The sequence below is a fragment of the Anabrus simplex genome, chromosome 7, assembly GCF_040414725.1.
Source record: "Anabrus simplex isolate iqAnaSimp1 chromosome 7, ASM4041472v1, whole genome shotgun sequence".
NCBI classification, from domain to species: domain Eukaryota; kingdom Metazoa; phylum Arthropoda; class Insecta; order Orthoptera; family Tettigoniidae; genus Anabrus; species Anabrus simplex.
Genome location: NC_090271.1, coordinates 131,821,976 through 131,846,014, shown reverse-complemented (window position 1 = coordinate 131,846,014; position 24,039 = coordinate 131,821,976). Strand labels below are relative to the sequence as shown.

At 39.8% G+C, this 24,039-nt stretch overlaps 1 non-coding gene across 1 annotated transcript; it reads right to left on the bottom strand.

The window, feature by feature from the left end:
• Nucleotides 1-6,912: 6,912 nt before the first annotated feature.
• Nucleotides 6,913-7,067, bottom strand: LOC137501568 (5.8S ribosomal RNA). Its single transcript, XR_011018619.1, has one exon. It is a non-coding gene; the product is annotated as a 5.8S ribosomal RNA (ribosomal RNA).
• Between the last annotated feature and the right edge of the window lie 16,972 nt (nt 7,068-24,039).

Here is a 24,039-nt window from a genome sequence, read left to right as displayed (position 1 = left end):
CCCTGGACAATAAATTTTACGAAAGAAGAAAGCTATTACTTATTTTATTCAATACTTCTTCAAAATTCGTGGGTGGCAACACAGAAGAGTTAAGAAGCTGGTAACATATTTTGTTATTCACTGTACGTTGGTGTCTAGGCGAGAATAAATATTTATAAATGTATGACAAAGTTTTTTAAGTAATCCAGAGCTTGGTATCAGATAGCATTCAGAATGTGTCGCACTTTCGCCCAGTGCTGCATATAGCGGTGACTCAGAACAGAGACCGATCATTGACGAAATCGCTAATTCAATAGGAAAACATGTTCTTCGCTTGGCGCGATACCACTGCGAACTGTCCGACTTGTTGGCTGAACGGTCAGCGTACTGGCCTTCGGTTCAGAGGGTCCCGGGTTCGATTCCCGGCCGGGTCGGGAATTTTAACCTTAATTGGTTAATTCCAGTGGCACGGGGGCTGGGTGTATGTGGTGTCTTCATCATCATTTCATCCTCATCACGACGCGCAGGTCGCCTACGGGAGTCAAATCCGGCGAGCCGAACCCGTCCTGGGATATCCCGGCACTAAAAGCCGTACGACATTTCATTTCACTGCGAACTTAATCCTATCAAAAGCTTATGAAACGAACTACGTCTCATTAATAAAACAAGAAGTGAGAAATTTAAATTCAGCTGCATTAAGCGAATTATGTGAATCACACAAAGAAAATTTGAAAATCGAAAGTGATCTTTGGAAAGCAGACGATATTTAAGACGACGAGGAACAAATTTTGGTACATTTGTCATCATCATCATTATCTTCATCTTCTTTCTTATTCTTCTCTCGATGCATCGCCAACTATTTCCCATTCAATTGAAGCTGGACCATCCAGGGGGACTGGGAATTTTATAGAAGGAATAACACCTGACCGTAGTAGACAGGTTTAAATGTAAAGTATTTTAATTGTTACTTCATTAATATAATATATATTCGTAAGAAAGTTGTTATTATTAAAATTCAAAATTATAAACTATCATAATGTGTGCATTTAAATTGCCTTCTGAACTTTACCATAGCATACCTAAACCCAGTACCGTCGTTTAATCTGTAGGACGTGAGGTACTGTACCATTCTGTTGGTTATAAGAATGGATATTTAACGCTGATAAAAGAATGCGCAACAGGACGCTAACTGTGAGGGCGTGATGCTATATGGAGAGCGGGAATCGAGAAGGGGATTCCCGAGGCAAGGCGTGGTCGTGTGCGATAAAGAAAGAATATAGGAGGAAGAAAGAAAGAGAGATGGGTGTTGTCTGGGGGAGAGACGTGCCACCTTAACAGAGAATTTCAGCGGGAACCGACAGGCTCACCACGCTATGGAAATTGAGGCATAACTCCTATATTTGAAGGTTTTACGAGAAAGTAATAGGTTGGGAATCGGTGACAGAATTTTCTGAAGCCATAGACACCTCAAAGTCTATCAATATATAGTTGAATAAAGAACTACGTGGGAGGCCGACTGCCGTGAGAAAATGTTTCGAGGCCACATGCCAATCTCAAGTTGTTTCCCGGGACTTCCCAGCGAGTCGCGTGGGTTCCTGGATTCTATAAGAGCAAGGAAGGTGGAAGGAGGTGATCAGTCCATGATAAGATCGCTGTCCGTGTGTGTCGCGTTCTGCTGATGCTCGCGCCAGAAACCTTTGTTTATGACAAAGATGGTGATTACTTTAATACGGTTGTGCTAATGTTTATTCAGTGAATCTGTGATTCATAAACTTTCCAGTAACTATTCAATCGCATGATTGTATTTAGACGCTTTACAAGTGAGGTCGCAAGTGCCTAATTAACTGACTGTAGACGATGCCGTACGTGTAGACTTCATCATGAAGAGGTACGGGTAACCACGCAAATATAGTGTGAGGTGCAGAAGAAGTGCAAGTATAAACTAAAGTCATTTATGCTATTCCTGCTATACGTATGGGTATGAATCAGTCAAGCATGAGATAGTGACAATTTGTTTGACTGATTAAGTTGTTGATTTCAGATAGTAGATATTGCCTATATACATTCGTGCGCGATTAAGTAGTTGAAGGGGAACGATGACTTTAACGTCGCGGATCGCCAGTACTGATTTTTGCATCGAAAATTAAAGAAAAGTACCGGGAATGCTGTGCTGTTAATAAATTAGGCATTTCATTCCAGTGAAGACTCGTGCTGTGTTTCGAGAGACGTGTGATACGAGACCTGCCGACCACAACCTCAAGAAGAAGGCCTCATGAACGAGTCATCCCTCAAGAAGACGGCTTCATGAACGAGCAACCCATGGAGACTGGACGCAGAGGATCGACCCAGGACCACATCGCTACCATGATGGGCTGAGCAGGCATTGCTTAACCCTGACGGAGGAAGAAAGAGGTCTCCAAGATGATAGATAAGTGAACAATAATTAATATATATGTGTAGGGTTGGGGGGTTGTTATGCAGAAATACGGTGATTAATTTGTAAAAATAGTAAGGAGTAGGATTACGGCCCATTAGGCCATTTATTAAGATATTTCCTTTATATAATTTAGGTTAGGTATACACAATTGTATTTTTTATTGTCTGTAGGTAAGCAAGGATTAAGGTAGCATATGATAGTAGTCGTAGGGAAGCTTAGGCACGAGCTTAGATCAATGTTTCTTAGTGCCCGGCATCTGTCGATATCTGCTTGTATTTATAGGTTAATCATGATAGAGTACCCTTATGCTGGGAGGAGAATACGTCTGCACAATGTAGAGCACGTATGCGGCCTGGATTTAATTGTTTACTCCATGTTTATATGGTGTTGGATTGAATGTGAGGGTAATGGGTATAACCCGTAGGCGATGTCACATATATTTGCGACCCTTTGTACTATGTCAAGTTAGGGCTTGAACCCATGACTTGAGGGTTAACTGAACACGTCGCATTAGGCGGACGGCGAGATGGATATGTATAACATGTGTAATACTCCAGGTGGTCGAATCGAGACCCAGGGCGGTCTGTCACGGACGTTGGATAGTGCAGACACGTATGTTGATTTCCTCACTCATTTATTGTGGCGATGTTCGTCATGTGTTGAGACAAGGTTAAGGTAGAGTAGAGCTCTGCATGTTTGAAACTGGGTTATGTTTTTGTTTTGTTTGTGTGAGGGTGCTTCACGGCCCAGGCCTTAGAGGTCGTTTACCTTGCCTGCACAGTGGGGAGGCTCGCAGCCATTTTTAAAATACAAGACGAGGGCTGGAATTCCTTCCCGCAGGCGAGACAAGCATGTGCGAGGGTACATTCATTCATCCCCTCTTTCTCTCATACTTTATTTAACTTTGTTTATAATGGTAGGGCGGTAGATGGAAACGAGGCACTAAGAAAACTTGTTTAAGCCGTAAATTTTGTAAATATAATGTTTGTTTGAATGGACCTTGGTTCATATCCACAAAGGAGTGATATTCCATGCGAGATTAGAAAGATTATGTCTGTAGTCGTAGGTTCAAACTTATTATCTTGTGTGGGCATTTTCCCAAATATATGTGGGGATCTTTTAGTGGCGTTATTTCTGCATGACAAGTTCTCACCCTAGCATCATATACTTCATGTGCAGGTACAGCGTGGCTGTTCCGTATAAGAGCACATTTGTTTCTTGAGTTCACTTATATAGTCTCCACACGACAAACCAACCAGATAGCGAATAATTTTCTTTGTTTGATGTGTATCTTATTCATGATATGAGCCTGTTGGGCATCCATTTTAGCACGATTGGTGCAATAAATTGTAATATAAAGGAAAAGAAATGTTGAGTTAAGAATACACAACTTGTGCTCAAAATGTCAGTAGGTGCGTTTGTGTTCCTCATTTCGTAGTTTAATGTAGTATTGAGTTCCCCATGATCCTCTCGTCATATGAACCCAAATTATCGACCCTTCTCTGCCGATGGTAGCTGAGCTGGTGCCCGTATGCAAGAACAGAAGAACAGGTAGGTATCATCCTGCAGTATTAATGTGCCCTATAGGGTACAGTACAAGTATATACAACAAACAAATGTATCGGAAATTTCGATGTTTTTCACTAAAAACACGCCTGTACAAAAGTTTCGTGTCATGATATGCCTGGCCGTGCAACTTTATATGTGCAGTAGATCTGGCATCAGCGCGCCCCATTTAACGCGTAGTGTCTTTCAAGATAGAGACGCACTTTAGGCGGGATATTAATTGACTTAGAATTGCCGTAACTTAAAACTGCTACGAGTAGTCTGTATTAATGTAAAGTACAGTATTAGACGAAATTACAATAATATGTTGTATTGGTTAGTATAGTGTCGGTTAGACGTTTGACCCACATGTGATCTAGATTTGAGAATCAAATACCGCACCTGCTTCATTAGTTGCCATTTATGAGTCTTGAAATATGTGAGGCCTCCATGAAAACATTTATTGGCATGTTCGGGAAACTCCGTCTGTAAGATTTAAAATGTGTCTATACTGGAGGAAATGGTCATCCGGATAATACTCCTCCAACGGATTGGTCAGGACCACCCTTAATTCTTCGTCCACGTCGCCAGAAGAACTGGTACAACTAATTGTGGTAGAGGATTATGTTAACAGAAAGAGATCCCGAGACAGACCATACAATCTGATGCGTGGATCAGCTACAGCCTCTGATGAGCATATCTCTGCAAGATTCTATCCACAGAACGCATGGGACATTGGTTAATCTCATTGTTTAATCATTTAAAGACTAGCATGTACCCGAGGCTTCGTCCGCGTTTATTAATTCAACCGTTAGATATGTAAACCGAGCTTGGTAGCTGCAGTCGCTAAAGTGCGACCTGTATCCAGTATTCGGGAGATAGTGGGTTCGAACCCCACTGTCAGCAGTCCTGAAGATGGTCTTGCGTGGTTTCCCATTTTCACACCAGGAAAATGCTGGAGCTGTGTCTTAATTAAGGCCACGGCCGCTTCCTTCCCACTCCTAGACCTTTTCTATCCCATCGTCACCATAAAACCTATTTGTGTTGGCGCGACGTAAAACAACTTTTAGTTTAAGAAAACAAATACATTTAAAAGCAAAATAAATAAAAATATTATATTTCTGGACTCACGTATTTTTTTTTTACATAAATTGCATTAATTACATTATTTTATTTTTTATTTTGTTACTTTAAATGTTTAAGATACTGCGTTAGTAAATGGTACAAATAATATTAAAACAACATATAAGACAAAACATACTAATTTTTCTTTATAGAGCTTCCGGATGAACTATATTGTCCTTCCAATTGGAGCTAAATCGGGCGAGTTGGCCGTGCGGTTAGGAGCGCGCAGCTGTGAGCTTGCATCCGGGAGATAGTGGGCTCGAACCCCACTGTCGGCAGCCCTGAAGATGGTTTTCCGTGGTTTCCCATGTTCAGACCAGACAAATGCAGGGGCTGTACCTTAATTAAGGCCACGGCCGTTTCCTTCATATTCCTAGGCCTTTCCTGTCCCATCGTCGCCATAAGACCTATCTGTGTCGGCGCGACGTAAAACAAATAGCAAAAAAAAAAAAAAAAAAAAATTGGAGCTAAGATAGCTTTTGATATACAGTATAGTGTTTGCGTTTCCAACTCTTGAATAACCAACGTGCAGTTGACCATCGGAGAAACACGGTTTCCAGAGATCGAGTCCTAAAATTTTAAGCAATTGTCCTTATGTCTTGTTGATGCGCACAGCAAAACTCAAACAAACGGGATACTGCATAAATTGAAACGGTACATCTGAAAGGTTGATTTAAATCCGAGTAATGAATAATTCTTCGCCCGCTGCACGTCGAATTATGGTGGTGACTTCAGTAATATTCGGCATCAGTTTCTTGACTGAAAGTCCTGTTCCATTGCAGAGGGAAGGAGGATTCGTATTCCCGAGAAGGATAATCGGTGCCACAATCGTCCACTCCAAGATATTCGAGGGTACTCCAGACAACTCCCAAGTTGTTCTTAAGCTCTGTCGTGTAGATGGTAGCGCCATGTGTATTATATGTCGTGTCGATAGACTTATACATTTGTAGAACACCGGGTAATTCTTGTAAAAGTTGCTTGTTGATGACGCTGACAGATTCATCTATTTGCTGTATGTCGCACCAACACAGATATGTCTTATGGCGACGATGGGATAGGCTTAGGAATGGGAAGGAAGCAGCCGTGTCCTTCATTAAGGTACAGCCCCAGAATTTTCCTGGTGTTAAAATGGGAAACCACCGAAAGCCATCTTCAGGGCTGCCGACAGTGGGGTTCGAACCCACTATCTCTCGGATGCAAGCTCACAGCTTATTAAATGTAAGATTGAGTTAGTTGAAAGAAAATACAGTTCATGTTTTTTTGCTGCTATAGCGAAATCCTCGTATTACCTAAAATGTTAAGTAAATGAAATCAATATCGGGTATATATGAAACTAACAAACTAAATAAATAATTAGAACGATTAAACGTAGTATAAGAAATGAACGAAAGCGCGTCTTAATATGTATAAAGATTCATCTACGAATACGCCTACGTTACAATTTTCAGATCTCTGCGTGCCGTTGATTTGGCTGGGTATCGCACACAGACAAACACCTTCGGATATTACGGACTGAATATGGCTTCTCGTGTCGGCGACCGAAAATGGCTTCATACGCTATGGGCTTTAAACGGCGTATGTACGTTTCCTAGCGACACTGAATCAATGCATTTAATTCGGTGACAGCACGTTGGTTTGTCATAACCCAAACATACTTTTTCCGACGGTCTTTTGTTCATAACTCACCTTCGAAAGCGAAAAATTAAAATTCCGGCTTCGAAGTGCATTTGGAACCCCTTACGTCTACCTGTGTTAAAAATGTCATGGCCGCACAAACTGCGACGCTCCCACCCTTCGAACACAATGTCGCATTCAGTTTTAGCAACCGACCCTCAGCCAGGCGTGGTCCGGGAACGGAATCCATGGACCGCAATGTGCGTTCGAAATGTCGATGTTTATGTATCCTGCAGTTCACATGTCGACGCGCAATTTGCTGCGTTCTTCATCGAACCACGAGCCGAGTGATCCACCGTTCAGGTTTTTTTTTTTTTCATTTTTCGATCGTTCTCTCCACGGTGAGTGGAGGAGAAGCAATCATTTTCATGGGTTTCTCGTCACAGAGCTAAGAAGTGTTTCGAGCATGGGCGTTGCGTTCATTTAAAACCTGCCCGCCGGGCCAAAGCTGCGACGGGTCCCCTCGTGTTATCCCGGCTCCAATGAGCGGGGGAGGTAGGTACGTAATGCCGAACGTCTGCATCGTAGGAGACGCGGCTACGCGGACCGCGACACTCCCGCTGTCGGCGACGGACAGGCCACCGCTTACAGAGTACGTACAGGACTCGCCTGAGCTTGCAACAGCGGGCTCGGCAGGAGTCTCGCTCCTCGAAGGAGCCTCGCCGGGGCGGTCCGACTCCTCCTTCTCGAAATGTTTTATTGATAAAACAAATTCGGTAATGATCCTTCCGCAGGTTCACCTACGGAAACCTTGTTACGACTTTTACTTCCTCTAAATAATCAAGTTTGATCATCTTTCCAGACACATCGGAAACTGCGCGAAGCAGATCCCGCGCACCGGTCCGAAGACCTCACTAAATCATTCAATCATGCGTGTCGTAGAGTTGACTGGGCATTCTTTCGAATAACCTATTTGGAAGGTACGATGAATCAACTTTGGTTATTTTCATTGTGTTTGATTTCCTTTGCTTCCAAATTCCTTCATCCTTCGAAAGTGTAATTCCTTGTCTTCTGAGTCCACTTTCTTATAGTTGTTGGTTTCTTCCGCTCCTGAAACGCTGCCTTTTTAACAGATTCTCTAAAAAGTGTTCTTTTTTAGATTGTATCTGTTTTAATTCCAGCATTTTTCATGTCTTTCTCAATTCAGTGAACCATGTGGGTTTAGATTTGTAACTATTCAGATGGTTGAAGATGCGCTTGGTTAGTCTGTTGTCATCCATTCTGTAAATGTGTCCAAAAATTGTAGTCTTCTTATCCTCATTACGTCAGTTAGTTTTACAGTTTCCAAATATAGCTCTCTGTTTGGTCTTAACCTGTATTCTGCATTATTATTTCGCTTAGCTCCCAGTATTTTTCTGAAAGTTCTTCTTTCAACCTTCTCTAGTTTTTCGAGATCTCCAGTTCTTGTTAGTAAGTGTTTCTGCTGCATATAAATTTTGCGGTCTGACTACTGTTTAGTAGTGTCTCAATTTTGTGTTCCAGGATAAGGATTTTTTGTTATATACATTTTTTGTCATGTGAAACATCCATTCCATTTTGTGCACTCTAGTTTCTATAGTTTCTGTCATTCGTTATCCACTCTCCTCAGTATTTAAAGCAATCCGTTTTACATATTGTGTTGTCATGAATTATCATATTTTGCGAGGCAACACTGTTTGTCATAAACTTTGTATTTTCAAATTATATTTGTAGTCCTATTTTAACTGCTTGTTTTTGTGATTCTCTGATTTCTTCTTGAGCATTATCCAGTGAGTCAGTAATTAACGCCATGTCATCTGCAAAAGCTAGACAATCTACAGTGATTTTATTTGGATTTCATCCTAGTTGAACACCTTTAGTATTGATGGCTTTCCTCCGTTCTTAAACTATCTTCTCTAATGCGCAGTTGAAAAGCAGAGGTGACAAACCATCTCCCTGTCTTACACCTAACTTTATTTCAAAAGGTTTTCAGAGTTCACCCCTAAATTGTACTTTGGATGTTGTGTTTGTTAACGTTGCTTTAATTATTTCAGTTGCTTTATTATCGAGTCTTAATTCCTTTAAAATGCCAATTAGTGCATTTCTGTCAATTAAATCGTAGGCTTTGTTAAAATCCACAAAAGTAGCCACATATTTCAAGTTCCCGATTTTCCTCATTTCTATTATGTTCTTTAAGTTTAATATCTGTTTGGCACATGGCCTTCCCTTCCTAAATCCTGCTTGATACTCTCCTAGTTGTGGGTCGAGTATTTATTTTGCTCTTTCTAAAAGCGCCCTGGACAGGATCCTGTAGGTTACTAGCAGAAGGGAGATTCCCCTATAGTTGTTAGGATCTGTTTTCTTCCCTTTTTTATGTAGTGGATGTATTAGTGCAGATGTCCATTCTGATGGTAAATGGTTTGTTTCCCTAATTTCTTTGATGATTTCTGTTGAACACAGTACCATATTGTCACTAGAGTATTTCCATAATTCAGCAATGATATTGTCTTCTCCAGACGCTTTGTTGATTTTTAGTTCTTTCATGATTTCTTTTTTTTCTTCTGTTGTTGATGGCTTTAAGTCCGGTAGTATTGGGATTGTGATATCAAAATTAAATTTCTCTTTTGGTGCATCACAGTTATATAGTTCTTCAAAGTATTCTGCAGGTATTCTGCGATTCTCAACGTTATTGCATGCCGTTTACTGCGTTTCTGGCTCTGTGAAAAGTAAACTTGATGGAGTGTATTTCTTTAAGCTAGTTTTGAAGGTTTTGTAAAATTCCCTTGTGTTGTTCTGTTTGAAGTTTGATTCCATTGATGTTAGTTGGTCTTTCGTATGTTGAATTTTGATCTTTTTGAGGGCTTTTGATGCAAGCTTTCGGGATTCCTTCAGGTTGTTCCTATTCTTATCATTTTTATTTGCATTCCAGATGTTCCAAGCTTATTGTCTTTCTAAGATCAATTCATCACACTCATCATTCCACCAGGCAGGAGAATGGTTTCTTCTGCTGTCTGCACTATATCTTTTAGAAGTTGCTGCCATGTTTCAGGTGTTCTTTTTTCCAGAAGTGCTTTGAAATCATTTTACTTACTAATTTTTATGTGTTGAACGTTTTGGGTTTATATCGACTATTTCTTCTATATATTGGCGTAATTTGGAATTTAACGATAGATGGATAGTGGTCTGAATCCAAACCTGCACTCTTAGCAACTTTTACACTAAGTATATCCGGTGCAGACTGTCTGCTTATAGCAACATGGTCACGTTTGTTTCTCCCCACAGATTGGATTTGAAGATAATAATGGAGTTTGTTTCCTATGAAGTTTTTTGAAGAATGTAGATTTTAGGACTATGTCATACTCTCTGCATAGACCAATGAGTTTTTCTCCATTTGCGTAGTTCTTTTGTGCGCAGGGAATTTGCCTACTATGGTGATGGTCTTTGCCGATTTGAGTATTAAATTCCCCAATTAGAATTATTGTATTTTTTGGATGGAATTTTCTCCAGAGTGTTAGGGAGTTCTTGCCAAAGTTTTCAGTTTGTTCTTTCTGCGTTCTGTTTTTCCCATTTGTTGGTACATGTGCATTTACAGTAGTGTAAACTTTGTTTACTGATTTAAACGTTAGTGCTGAAAGTCTTTCGTTAATGGAATTAAATTCTAGTATTGAGTTTAATATGTTTTGGTTTACAACGAACCCTGTTCCAAATTGTGGTACATTCTTCACTACCCTTTGTCTGGGGTTTCTTTTGAATATTCTGAATCCTTCGTCAGTATATCTTGTTTCTTGAAGGGCTGTTATCAAAATATTTTTCCTCTTTATATAATTTATTAAAGTTTTGAGTTTTTCTGTTTTCAAAAACGAATTTACATTGAAGGTAGCCAGATAATTTATGCTTTTGTGTTTAAATTTGCATCTTCCTTGCTTAAGGCAGGTTTCAGGATGCTCCTACTCATCCTCCGCACATTGTTGTATGCCCCCAGAATCCGAATGCCTACCTTTCATTTTCTTGGAAATGAGGGACTGGTTACTCCCTGGGGTAAATTCTCTTACACTTCCTTTCATTATTATAGACATGAGGTGAAGAACTGAAGGAAACGACAGACCTAGCTGCAATTAGGGGATTATGGGAGTTGAAAGTTAATTCACAGAGGTATGTATACTGCGCACTGAAAGACATAACAGTCTATAAGAAAGATGTATTATTATTATCATTATTATTATTATTATTATTATTATTATTATTTATTTCGTAGAAGGATGTCATTTGTCACCATTGGTCACAGAAGCTTAAAGAGTGCTTTTTACCTCAGTACATTGTTTCTTCTTTTGCCAGTTGCTTTACGTCGCACCGACACAGATAGGTCTTATAGCGACGATGGGACAGGGAAGGGCTAGGAGTGGGAAGGAAGCATCCGTGGCCTTAATTAAGGTACAGCCTCAGCATTTTCCTGGTGTGAAAATGAGAAACCACGGAAAACCATTTTCAGGGCTGCCGACAGTGGGGTTCGAACCTACTATCTCCCGAATACTGGATACTGGCCACACTTAAGCGACTGCAGCTGTCGAGCTCGGTGTACATTGTTTCATTAAACAATATGGGCATTAAGTTGCTATATCACCACGGTCTTGAAATATGCATGTGTTTCGCGCTTAATATTTTTATGAATGTATAACATTTATTACATGAATATTCTTTTCAAATGTAATCATTTTCTGTAATATCCTGCTCCTTGACTGATTAGTCAGCGTACTAGCCTACTGGATGACAACTCAAGAATAATGGTTGTGGGTTCCACTATTGTTTTTTGGTACACCACTTATTTGGAAAAATCCCAAAGAAAGTAGTCACACGTATTAACCGATTAGTTCTTAGCGCAATCATTTGGTAACAGTATAATCATTTCAGGTCTACTTGACACAGTTTTCCATCGAACCTTGCCTGGAAGATAGTTCTGTCGTAATAAGGACAGACGTAGTAAGTACCCGAGCTTGAAAACTGAGAAAATTACCCATTACATTCTTCTTTATAGATGACGTTGAAATTAACACATTAACTACAAAACAAGCAGGAAAATGTATTTCTGGAGCAGCATCCTACTGGAATGATTACCAATAATAAAATGAACGCGGTAAAAATATGCAGACATTTCTTTGTTAACGCCAGTATTTACTGCCTTCTGTCAATATTGAGTTGGGAATGGATGTGGAACCTTAAAACGCAGTACTTCAGGAGTTATTGCGTTCGTACAGTGTAGTCTCTACATACAACTTTCTATCATTGTAGATGTCTAAAAAATTGCAAAGACAGTAACATTTTTTCCCTTATATTATGAATTTAAAAAGAATGTTGTATTATGGTGCAGAACATCGAAACTATCCCAATTATACCAAAAGCTCCATACTGTTTACTCCCGCAGTTACTGCGTTTTTTCCTAGCACGGCAGAGTTCCCTTATTAAGGAAACAATAATGATCATCAGTGTCATCAGCAACGCCATTCAGTGATTTTAATGCATCACAAATTCCCACGCTTAAAATCAGAGTAGAAAATGTTGCCTCATTCCTGCGTCTCACAGGATATCGAGTGGGTAGAGACTGAACTAGGATATTCAGTTTGTGTGGCTACATAGGCGTGTACATCAAAGGCTGCGTGAATCCCCAGGGTGACTGCCAGACTGGAGGTGAATGGGAGAATAATGTAATTACTTCATTGAATAGATTTTCGGTGAGCTGGTAATCTCACTGGTCAAAGGCACAGCGGTAAAACAGACCCTTTCTTGTCCAGCCATAATTAAACTCATTACTCACCAACCACAATAGTTTACTTGTCCTCATCAAAGGGAGTGTGCCATCAACTTTAGTCAGCAAATGAACAGAATATTACTTCTAATATATCTTCTTGACTCGATTGTGTTCATATTCAAATCAGACATTTATTACATGCGAAAGTTGGGGAATTATTTGCAGTGTATTAGGCTCATCTTATTCCAAAGGCTTCAGCCATCGGTGCCTGTATTGAGCGAGCTTAGGTCTTACATTTCATCCTCAGAAGCAGGTTCTTGAATAAGACACTCTGGGTTGTCGACCAGTACCACCGCAATCATTCAAGTCTTCCGCAAGAAAACAAACTAATTCACTGCTACCAACCCTCACAAAACGTGAATCAAAATTCCTGGTCTCTAATGTTACATTTCAATATAATTATGTATTATTTTTCTACTTAAAGTGTAAATAATAGGGGAAACAAGGTCATAAATTATTATTTAATGTTATTGTATGCAACCATGGAGATTTGGCCGGCGCATGCTCGTGATTACATCTTTACCGTTACACTGCTACGGACTCTTGCCTTCGTGAAAGCTTCTTCCCGCACCCTTCCTGCCCGCCAAAACCAGCCACCAGCGCGCTTCCTCCTTACATCTCAACCCTCTCACCGACACTATATCCTCGGACGGAAGCTGGAGAGTCCGTGCCTTATCGTCAAGCTGAAAACATTTACCAGAGTAGGTCACTCACATAAGTTTCATAAGTTATTGCCGAAGAGTCTTCCTTCTTAACGAGAATCTACAGTTTCACAATGAAACATAATAATATCTTACAGGATAACTTTTGATTTTTTTTATAGGGAGTTGGCTTCCTGATCTCAAGATCTCAGTTTCAAACTCTTCAGAGGTAGTCGGATTTTTATGGGGAAAATGAAAAATGTCGTCTTGTGAAAGTTCTCTAGTGACTGTCTTATTTCGTTATGCCCATTGATACAGTGCGTTGGAACTTGTTCGTTGACTTGATGACGTTCGCTTTCCTATTTCCAAAATTTCTTCACGTAATCACTGTGTTGACTCTTCTGTTTTTCTGACAACTTATTACCAGTCCTAGTTTTCATCATAAATTTGTGTTTATTTACTGAGGTCCTGAAGACTGCGATTTCTCCTGTTGTCTTCCCCGATATTCAGTACAGTTATTATTATTATTATTATTATTATTATTATTATTATTATTATTATTCATGCATACATATGTCTTCATTATAGACTGTTATGCCATTCAGCGCTCAGTCTGCAAGCCTCTGTGAATTTACTAAATGCTGCCCCAATCCTCTATTTCTAACGAGTTCTGTGGCCTCGTTTAGGCCTATACCTCTTACCTTTGAATCATTACAAACTGAGTCTAACCATCATCGTCTTGGTCTCCCTCTACTTCCCTTACCATTCATGACAAAGTCCACTATTCTCTTAGGTAACCTATCCCTACTCCATTCGCCTCACATGAACACACCACCGAAGCCTACAGCTTCATAAATCGAGTCCAATCCTAACTTACTCTTTCTCCTCATTTTGAGTATCCGCCTCCCATTGGCCTCACCTGTTTGTACAGTCATCATTCTTGCTATTATTATTATTATTATTATTATTATTATTTTGCTAGGGGCTTTACGTCGCACCGACACAGATAGGTCTTATGGCGACGATGGGATAGGAAAGGCCTAGGAGTTGGAAGGAAGCGGCCGTGGCCTTAATTATTATTATTATTATAATTATTATTATTATTATTATTATTATTATTATTATTATTATTATTATTATTATTATTATTATTATCTTTCGAGATGTAAGTTCTTCACAACTTTTATGAAATTCGAAATTCATATTTATTGACGAAATATAATTACTTTGATGCTACTTTAAGTGGAATGAAATTTTTATTAATATTGATTGAATATCATCAGCATCCTAAGCATCTCCTGCCACAATCTCGTTCCTATAAGTTGACTATAAATGTCATTCATATAAGAGGTGTAAGGGAACGGTAGATGATCAATATACCAGGAATAGGCCTACTTAATGCACACAAGGAGGACACGGATCAAATTGTCACTAAATATCACAATGTCGGGACTTTTGACCGGTAAGGCGATGCATAATGCAAGGCTCGCCCAATCGATCGATGGTGGTGGTGATAATTGTTTTAAGACGAAGTACAACTGGGCAACCATTCTCTATTAACACTAATCAGAGGGTGAAAAAGAAGGGTTCGAATTCTTCTAAGAATATTATCATATCCTTTCTTTTGTCAAGAAATTTCTCACATAAGTTAGCTCAGTGTTTCTTTCGGTCCTTTTCTAATCTTCCATTCTCTGTCTCCTGTTATGTTTAAGTGAATTCTCCTTTGTTTTCATAAATGTGTAAAACATATGATTTTACAGTTATTTTTTTGTACATTTAATAACACTTATAAAGGTTTGTATGTGTGTTTCTCATTTTAGATTAATAACAATTGTACATATTGGTGATCTTTATCATTCGGTGCTATGGCTGTTCTGTTTCTCGTATTAAATAAATAAATAAATAAATAAATAAATAAATAAATAAATAAATAAATAAATAAATAAATAAATAAATAAATAAAGGTATCGTCAAAAGAAGGGGAATGGAATGAAAGGTATGAAAACGAAAGCCACCCTTGGCCTCGTAAATCTAATACCATTACGATCGGAAAAGAAGAATAGCTGGCCAGTGGAGGTCGGATACCGAAGATTAAAGTGAGGAGACCGTGCTCAAGTATGCAGAAACATTATGAGACTCTTGCCGGGCTGAATAGCTCAGAGGGTAGAGCGCTGGCCTTCTGAGCGTATCATGTGGCAGTTTCGATCCCGGCTCGGTCCAGTGGTATTAGAAGATGCTCAAATAAGCCTCGTGTCGGTAGATTTACTAGCACGTAAAGGAACACCTACATGACAAAATTCGGGCTCCTCGGCGTCTCCAAAAAGGGAAAAGCAGTTAATTGGACGTAAAAATAATAACATTATTATTATTATTATTATTAGTAGTAGTAGTAGTAGTAGTAGTAGTAATAGTGTTATTAATGCTATTCTACCGTTTTCCTGATATCCTGTGGCGTCACGGGTGCAGACGGTGTCGCATATGTGGATTTGGGCCTGTTTTATGGGCGGACGCCCTTCCCGACGTCAGCCCCGTATGGAGGGATGTAATAATTTTCGCGTGTTTCTGTGGTGGTTGATAGTGTCGTGTGTTTTCTGAATACGAAGATGAAAGTGTTATGACAAACACAAACACCCAGTCCCCAAGCCAGAAGAATGTCAGATGCGATTAAAATCGAACCCGGGACCCACTGAACCGAAAGCCTCAACGCTGACTATTCAACCAAGGAGTCAGACAATAACATTGTTATTATTATTATTGTTATTATTAATAATAATAATAATAATAATTTCAGGCTTAAGTTGGACGGCCCATGGTCGTCAACCCACGCTCCCTCTAGAGTTTTTTTTTCAGTTTCAAATATATAGCACCCCCTCCCACAGGGAGTTCAACTATCGGCTTCCGCGGCGGTACAGTCACCATCATCATCTTCTTATTCTTTAGACTCATATAAAGAAGTGCCCAATTTTTATCGCCAACCGCGAGGATGTAGCACCCAATCAGCCGATGTAGTGACGTCTTGCCCACGAGAGCCCACGATGCTTTCAACAACCGCAATGAAGTCTCTAGTCTGATAACAAAAATCATATAAAAGACGAGAAAATCACATACGAATTGACTGCCATGTTTTTCTGCAACAAGGAGCTAAAGTAAATTTGATGTGCCAGCATTGTGGCAGAACCTGCGATTCTGTTCTTCTCTTCAGCAACCTAAATGCCTATAGTAGACAACACCGGTTCATTCGGACGGTATTCGTTATACTCGTCAGCGATGGAATGTCCATCATTGTAATGATGATGACGTAGATTGTAAAATTTAATGTCACGCATTCGTTTCTTCGTGCAGTACGTTCTAGACCCTGTAACAGCTGTAGTTTTCTGTGATGTGCAGTCAAGGATAGCTGAAGCAATGTTCTTCTTGAACAAATCCTCTGATGCTGCAATCAACTTCGAAATGTGTATGTGGAGACTACTATGTAACACATCATATTCTAGAACGAGTGCTTGCAATACGCCTGTACGATCCATAGTAGCCATGCACTCAAAATATCTGTCCACATGTTCCGTAGTGAAGCGGGTTGTTGGAGTCTTTCACTTTGGTGAGGGCGTCCCACCTCGACCCACCGATTCGGTTTCCACCTCAATGGGGCAGTATTCTGTCCAATATGTGCATCATCGTCTCGGAAGGACCTAACACGCTGAAAGTTTATTTCAAGTACAATGCGGTTGTGGAAATGAATTATTCGCTGAATTGTCCTACAACGGGCGACTTGCGCGCACTCTACAACTGTGATCGCAGTAGTACCAGACATTTAGCTTAGATCCTTTGCAACGGAACAAATATGACCGAGGCCACCTCAGCTCAGTTGGTAGGAGCCTCCGACGTGAAATTGGAAGGTTGTGGGTTCGGATCTCACTGGTGTCCGGTTGGGAATTTTTGTTCTGTTCATAACATCTCTTCGATATCTCCAATATGTACTGAACACGACCTAATACCTCCTTCTTCTTTTGCTACCGCTTCTCCCACACCTGTGGGGTCGCGGGTGCTAACTGCGTAGCATATGTTGGTTTGGCCCTGTTTTACGGCCGGATGCCCTTCCTGACGCCAACCCTCTATGAAGGGATGTAGTCCTTATTGCTTGTTTCTGTGGTGGTTGGTAGTGTGGTATGTTGTCTGAACATGATGAGGAGAATGTTGGGACGAACACATACACCCAGTCCCCGAGCCAGAAGAATTAATCAGAAGCGATTAAAATCCACGACCAGGTCGGGAATCGAACCCGGGGCCCTCTGAACCAAAGGCCAGTACGCTGACCATTCAGCCAACGAGGAGCAAGACCTAATATATTGAAAGTTTATTTCGGATATCAATATTTTTTTCGCCATGAGAGTCAGCAACATGTTGGTAAGACTACCGTAGAGGCATCAGAGCACAGTAATGACTTCAAAACACAACCCCACTACGGAACAGCAAATCCATGTCCTCTCTTATCAGTTTGCGTCCCAAGGTTGATTCTGGCGACCGTGATGCGCATCTGAACTGCAGCACTAATCGTATAATTAACCTTCAATGACCTGCGCATTGTACGCATGTTGGATTGGTCGGGTGCACCTTTCCTGATGCTGCAGTTTTAATGGTCACCCGTGCGGTCATTATCTTCTTTTAACTCCTCTGAAACTTCTCCAAGAAGGTTTTTTTTTTTCACCTGATGGGACAATAAGTTAAAGTATGAACTCAGCGTTCTAAAAGAAATCAACATTGTTTCTTTAGCTATTCACATTTTCCGCTTCCTGATTCACATATTTAAAGTCACTTTCCAGAGTTTTCAGTAAGTCTCTTTACTCTGCTAAAAGAACTCGTAATTTTTCTAATTGAGTTACTGTACAAGGTAGAAATCTAAGATTTTCTATACATTAATTTTCAGAAGGGTTCTCCACAAGTTTGATCGAGTTGGCATGAACCCTATCAAATGTCGTGCAGATTAATGATCTCAGAGAAATATGTAACATGAGAAAGTGCTTTCAGAAAGATCATCTTGACGTTTCTTATGAACTGGAAAGTTTCAAGAAAATGTCTCCAAACTTCCTCTAGAATTTAATCTGAAGTTTGTGCTATACTTGTAACATGCGTTATTTCTAATTTAGGACTTAGAGAAAAGAAATTAATTTATTCATATGCAGTGCATCGATAACCAATGATAATAGTAGTATTTCTTCGGGTTGAATGCCTTGGGGTAGAATAAGCTTTACTACCCAGATGCCAACCTCATCTGCTCGTGGTGTGTCCTATTTTAAGCCGACGAAACTCTAGGGTCCGAATGTCTGCCGGGATAAGGAGTACCGGTACCCCTCAACCATGCCAACGGCTTCTTGAGGGGCAGATGAGCAGATGTAGGACAGGGTAGAAATTGTTCCTAAATATGAGGATGAAAAAATAATGGTCAGCAACTTGGAATGTGCAAAGACCGAAACGGTGGACCAACCGCAGGAACAACTATTACAGCTCCTGCAGTCGCGTAGTCGAATGTAGGCTGCAGCAGTCCCAGAACTTACAGTCTTCGTAGTTTCTGCGCAGTTGGTAGGAGGTCCTACCTTAAGTCCATTGAAGGGCGCGTGATTGTTGATGTGCAACAACACTCTCACGGTACAAGATCTCATGCACAGGCGACATTTAAGGTGACCGCGGTTCAAGTCCCGCCCAATGAATGTGGTTCTGTTTCCACTTAAAACTGGAGATCTCGTGGCTATGAGCGCGATGTCAACAGTCACGTAAAACTACAAGATTGCATGCTTGACTTGACTTGCGATGATCGGGCCGTTGCGATGGCTATATAATCTGTAGTCGGGAAGCTCCTAGTGACGAAGTGCACGTAAACAACGAATATGTGATCGCCATTTTGCTTAATCTTCAGTGAGTGGTAGCCTAGCATCATCACTATGAGAAAATCGTCAAACATTTTATTAACTGATGAAAAATTAATCTTTCCACTAGTTCGCAGTTGAATGAACATGCATTACCTTTCCCCCCGATGTTATTTACTTAGATTTCTTACGAATATTTCTGTAAAAACATACTAATTCATGTTACTTGTTCCTTTCTCCAAATTTTCTGCATTACGTTTCTGTGGAATCTACCCATGTCGATTTTTCTTGGGGCGTGATATGGGCTCTTCAGTGACGCGTAGTACTTATTAAAATTATTCAGAGGGGGATATTTACAGACTCCAAATCTTTGTATACCATTTCGAACGAAAAGGCATGCTTGTCCAAGTACCATTTGTTGAAACACTTGTTTCTCACACTGCATCTCGCTATTCACACATTGACGCAAGGAAATGTAAATTTCATCATGATATGATATACTTACGCACTAGCATATTACTTGACTTCCACACAAAGAAACAAAACGTACTTAATTTATTTTATTTTATCACCAAATTTCACTCTGATAATCACTAATCACGTACCTCCAGCTTATGAGCAAATTTATCAGCTCATGTTTACGTTCGAGTTGCTGACACGGAATATCTTCTCTTCAGAGATAACTGTCCAAGTCCACTACACATCAACAGTTCTTAGTATTTATTATTTGTGTGTGTGCCTTTTCAACTGGTGGAGTTAGGACTATGGGCAAGTTGCACAAGGAATGGCGTTATCGGCATCGCCCATACCTCTATCGCTTTAATACTGTCAAATCCAAACATGATACTGAAATAGATCTATTAAAGTAACACATTTTCTCAAGCGCATACCAAAAGATACAGTTTATCGTAAACACTATATCTTGCTGGATATGGGTCTGGTCTGCATTAAAAGAAAAATCAGTTCAAGTTCGTATCAGGTTGCTTCTTCGAAGTTGATATGCTGTTGAAAGTCAATAATCAGTTCACCTATTGACATCAGATTGTCCTTACCAGAAATTTACAATCATTCAAACCTGTTATTTAGAAGCCGAGTTTTTCTCCTCTCTTCTACATTTAACAAGATTCTTCTCTTTTGATTTAGCAATCTCTTTGTGCTGTTAATAAGGTACCTGTATTTCCATGGCATGTCAGCAGATCAATTTTATTCTGTAGACTTTACATAAAAATTAAACGTGAAGAATATTTGTATCCCCCATACTCTATCAGAAGTTTTCCTGCCTTGTGGTATAACGGTGAAAGTCAAGGACTGTTAAGAATGACACAGCTACCTTGCTAGATAATTACAAAGATCTCATCGCTCCATTGTTATGCATTTTGACTTGCGTGCGTGGCTTCTTTGTGTGTACCCGCTGGCTGGCGGTCAGTATTGATCTGTGATATCTGAATATTTCTCTTTGTAGCTTGCTTTCTACGTTCTGTAGTCAAATAACTCCCCTGCTGAATGAAGGGAATTTAGACACACCATTATTAGTGTACATGAAATGAGAGAGCTATTTTTTACCTTTATATGCTCTAACGTGAGGTTATATCTGGCTGCATAATGGTACGTCTAATGTAAAAGAAGAGAACAAGTCACAGTTGCAAATCAGGATATTTCTGTTGATAGGCATATTTTACATATGAGTAGATTATTTTGTTTATGGAAACACTCTAATTTGAGTCTCTTAGTCTCTATATTTTACGTTCAACCTTCTATAGGAGTGAAAATCTATAGAATTTTGTTCTTTTCCAATTAAAATGCCCCTCATTTTCTTCCGATTCGAATGAAGTGTGTTCTTTTTCTTATTCTTACTCGTCTACCACTTTTTCCATACCTTGGTAGGGTCACGGGTGCGGACTGTGTCACACATATGTACTTGGGGCCTGTTTTACGAGTGGATGCCCTTCCTGACGCCAACTCTATTTGCAGAGGGATGTATTCGCTATTGCCTGTTTTGTGGTGGTCGATAGTGTGGCATGTTATGTGTACTATATGTGAAGAGGTATGTTCTGGAACAAACACAACCGCGTCAGAGGAATTAACCAGACGTGGATAAAATCACTGATCCGGGCGAGAAACGAACACGGGGTCGTCTGAATCGAAAGAATCGACCAGTCAAGGAGATCGACTCTGAATTTAATTTAATTGTATATTGTGTAACTTTTATGATGATGATAATAAATAAAATCATGAATAAAAATATATAAATAAAATTACTCTAAAACTTAATAAAATTAATAAGCATAATTAACCGAAATGTCCGTAGTATGGGCGCCAGAGTTCACCATAATGGATCCCTCGAATTTAGATAAGAGCATGATAAACTTTATATCCCAGGGCGTGTACATAATGCTGCGTACTGGTACATCTGCTGCAGGCCTTACCTAACCTCCTGAAAACGACTAATTAGGTAGGAACTGCACCTAGGTTCATCAATAACACTGATTCTAAAATAGCTACCTATATTCTTAACAAATTCCGTGCATGTGCACCTCATCAACATACAACATTATACATATAATACACACATAAAATATTGCTGGAAGACTCCATATTTACAACAACAACAATAATGAAAATCGTGGGAAAACGAAAGCGAGAACTAAGCTACCATTTGTAGATAGTCCGATGAACAATGTACATGTATGAAAATAAATACCCTTCACTGTCTCTATATCAATTCGACTTACCGATTCTCATAATCGGCAGTTATCACATCACACAGATACTGTGCCTTGTACTACTGTGTTCACATATTTTAACACTTGTTGTAAAGATATATACACACGTCTGTCGACCCTCAACATATAAATTTATGGAAAGTCTGAGATAGCTTTCACCAACATATAATGCTAGGCCGCCACAAGTGCTACAATACTTAATGCGCAAGCACTCTCCACAATCAGCCACTTTCCACGAACATAACAAGACTACGCTCCACGAACGTTTGAAGTCCAGTCCATTGCTGCCGTGTCACTCCAGTACCGTGTATCAGCACTACTTCCTTCCCGTACAGTGCGTCAGTTGTAGTTCTAGTTATCTTCCTTCTCGTTCCTTTACAATCACCTCCACAATCACCCTTACAATGTTTCTTACAATGTTTTTGGTTGCCGCCGTATGACCAACCTTTATAGACATCAGCATCCCCCTCCTCTCAGATGATACGTCTGGATTGGTGCTTGCCAGCCAATCATGAGTAAACCTCTTCTTTCTCCCAAGTTATAAACAAACACTCGGGAGTTTTACATGAATCATCGAATTTCCCTGGTACAACAACAAGCTCATCTCATCAGGCTGGGATATATATATGACTCATGGAATTACCCGACACAAGTACATCACAACAAACACTGGGGTAGCCATATGACTCATTCAAATTACCAGAGTTATTAAAGCAATGTTTTCCCACTCGTGCAAAACAAATTACTCATACCTACATATGTGGATATCTTCCAGCTTACCAATATAAATGGCAAAATATACAAATGAAATACTAATAATAATAATAATAATAATAATAATAATAATAATAATAATAATAATAATAATAAATCGAATACTGACAATAATATCTCTAACTTCTACATATAATTCGGGGGTGTGATATATGTACTATCACAATTGTTTATTGAGTATAGAACACTGTCCATTTATGATAGAGGGAGATTAATTAAGTAAAGGAGGAAAGAAACAAAGAAAATAAGAAAGGAAGGAAAGAAGGATCGAAATTAAATTGAAAATAAAAGGTGAGGGAGAACTGTGTGTTTTATTTGTCATTGGTTTAACTGTCGCACTAACACAGCGAAGGTTCCCGGCTATGGAAGGATGAAAAAAATTGGATTGAGAAGGAAGCGGCTGTGGCCTTAATTAAGGTACAGCCCCAGCATTTGCCTGGTGTGAGAATGGAAAGTCATGGAAAACCATCTTCAGGGCCACCGACGGTGGGATTCGAACCTACGATCTGCCAAATAAACTTTCACAGCTACACGACCCTAACCGCATGGATAACTCACTCGGTAAATATGTGTTTAAAGTGTGGATGAATTTTATTTTGCTATTTGTTTTAAGTCGCACCGACACACATATGTCTTATGGCGACGATGGGATAGGCCTAGAAATGGGAAGGAAGCGGGGTGGCCTTAATTAAGGCACAGACCCAGCATTTGCCTAGTGTGAAAATGGGAAACCATAGAAAACCATCCTCAGGGCTGCCGACAGTGGGGTTCGAACCCACTATCTCCCGGATGCAAGATCACAGCTGCGCGCCCCTAACTGCACGGCCAATTCGCCCCGTGGATGAGATTTAATGACGAAAGGCGGATAGAAAGGCAATAAAATATACAAATGTGGAAAATAGAAAAAAAAAGAAGAAAGGACCTACCAGCCACCAACCAACCAACTCATTCGTTCACTCATTAAGTAACATTGATGGAAAGAAGAAAGATTACCCTTCTTTATCGGACAATTAGAGTGCAGGGAGGAGGAAGTCTTAGATGAACAGGAAGGGAAATGGAAGGAGTGATTTTAGAGGTAATTCAAAAAGGAAAATTAATGAACATCGCTTCGGAGTTCCAAATGACAATATCTCATACTCGCAGACTCAACTTCCCTACGGAATTAGTCAAGAATGTAATTCAGAGTACGCTTGTGGTACTTACGGGAATGTTTCTACTTTGTGAGGAATCCTTTACAAACACTCATCAGCAATGCTATAACCGAAACCAATTTAATTTATGTTCAGATGCATAATCTTGATTTTTGTTCGAATCAATTAAATGCTTCAGACGAACAAGAGGGGACGTCTAGTTGAGGTGGACAGTGCAAAACATAGTCCGCTTGACTCTAAGATATAAAATGTATTCTTCTGTCGTCTGCAACAAATCTGTTCAGGCATTCTCCAAACTATAGATGTCACACAGTTGTTTCCTATCCAGCATACTTTTAATAATAATAATAATAATAATAATAATAATAATA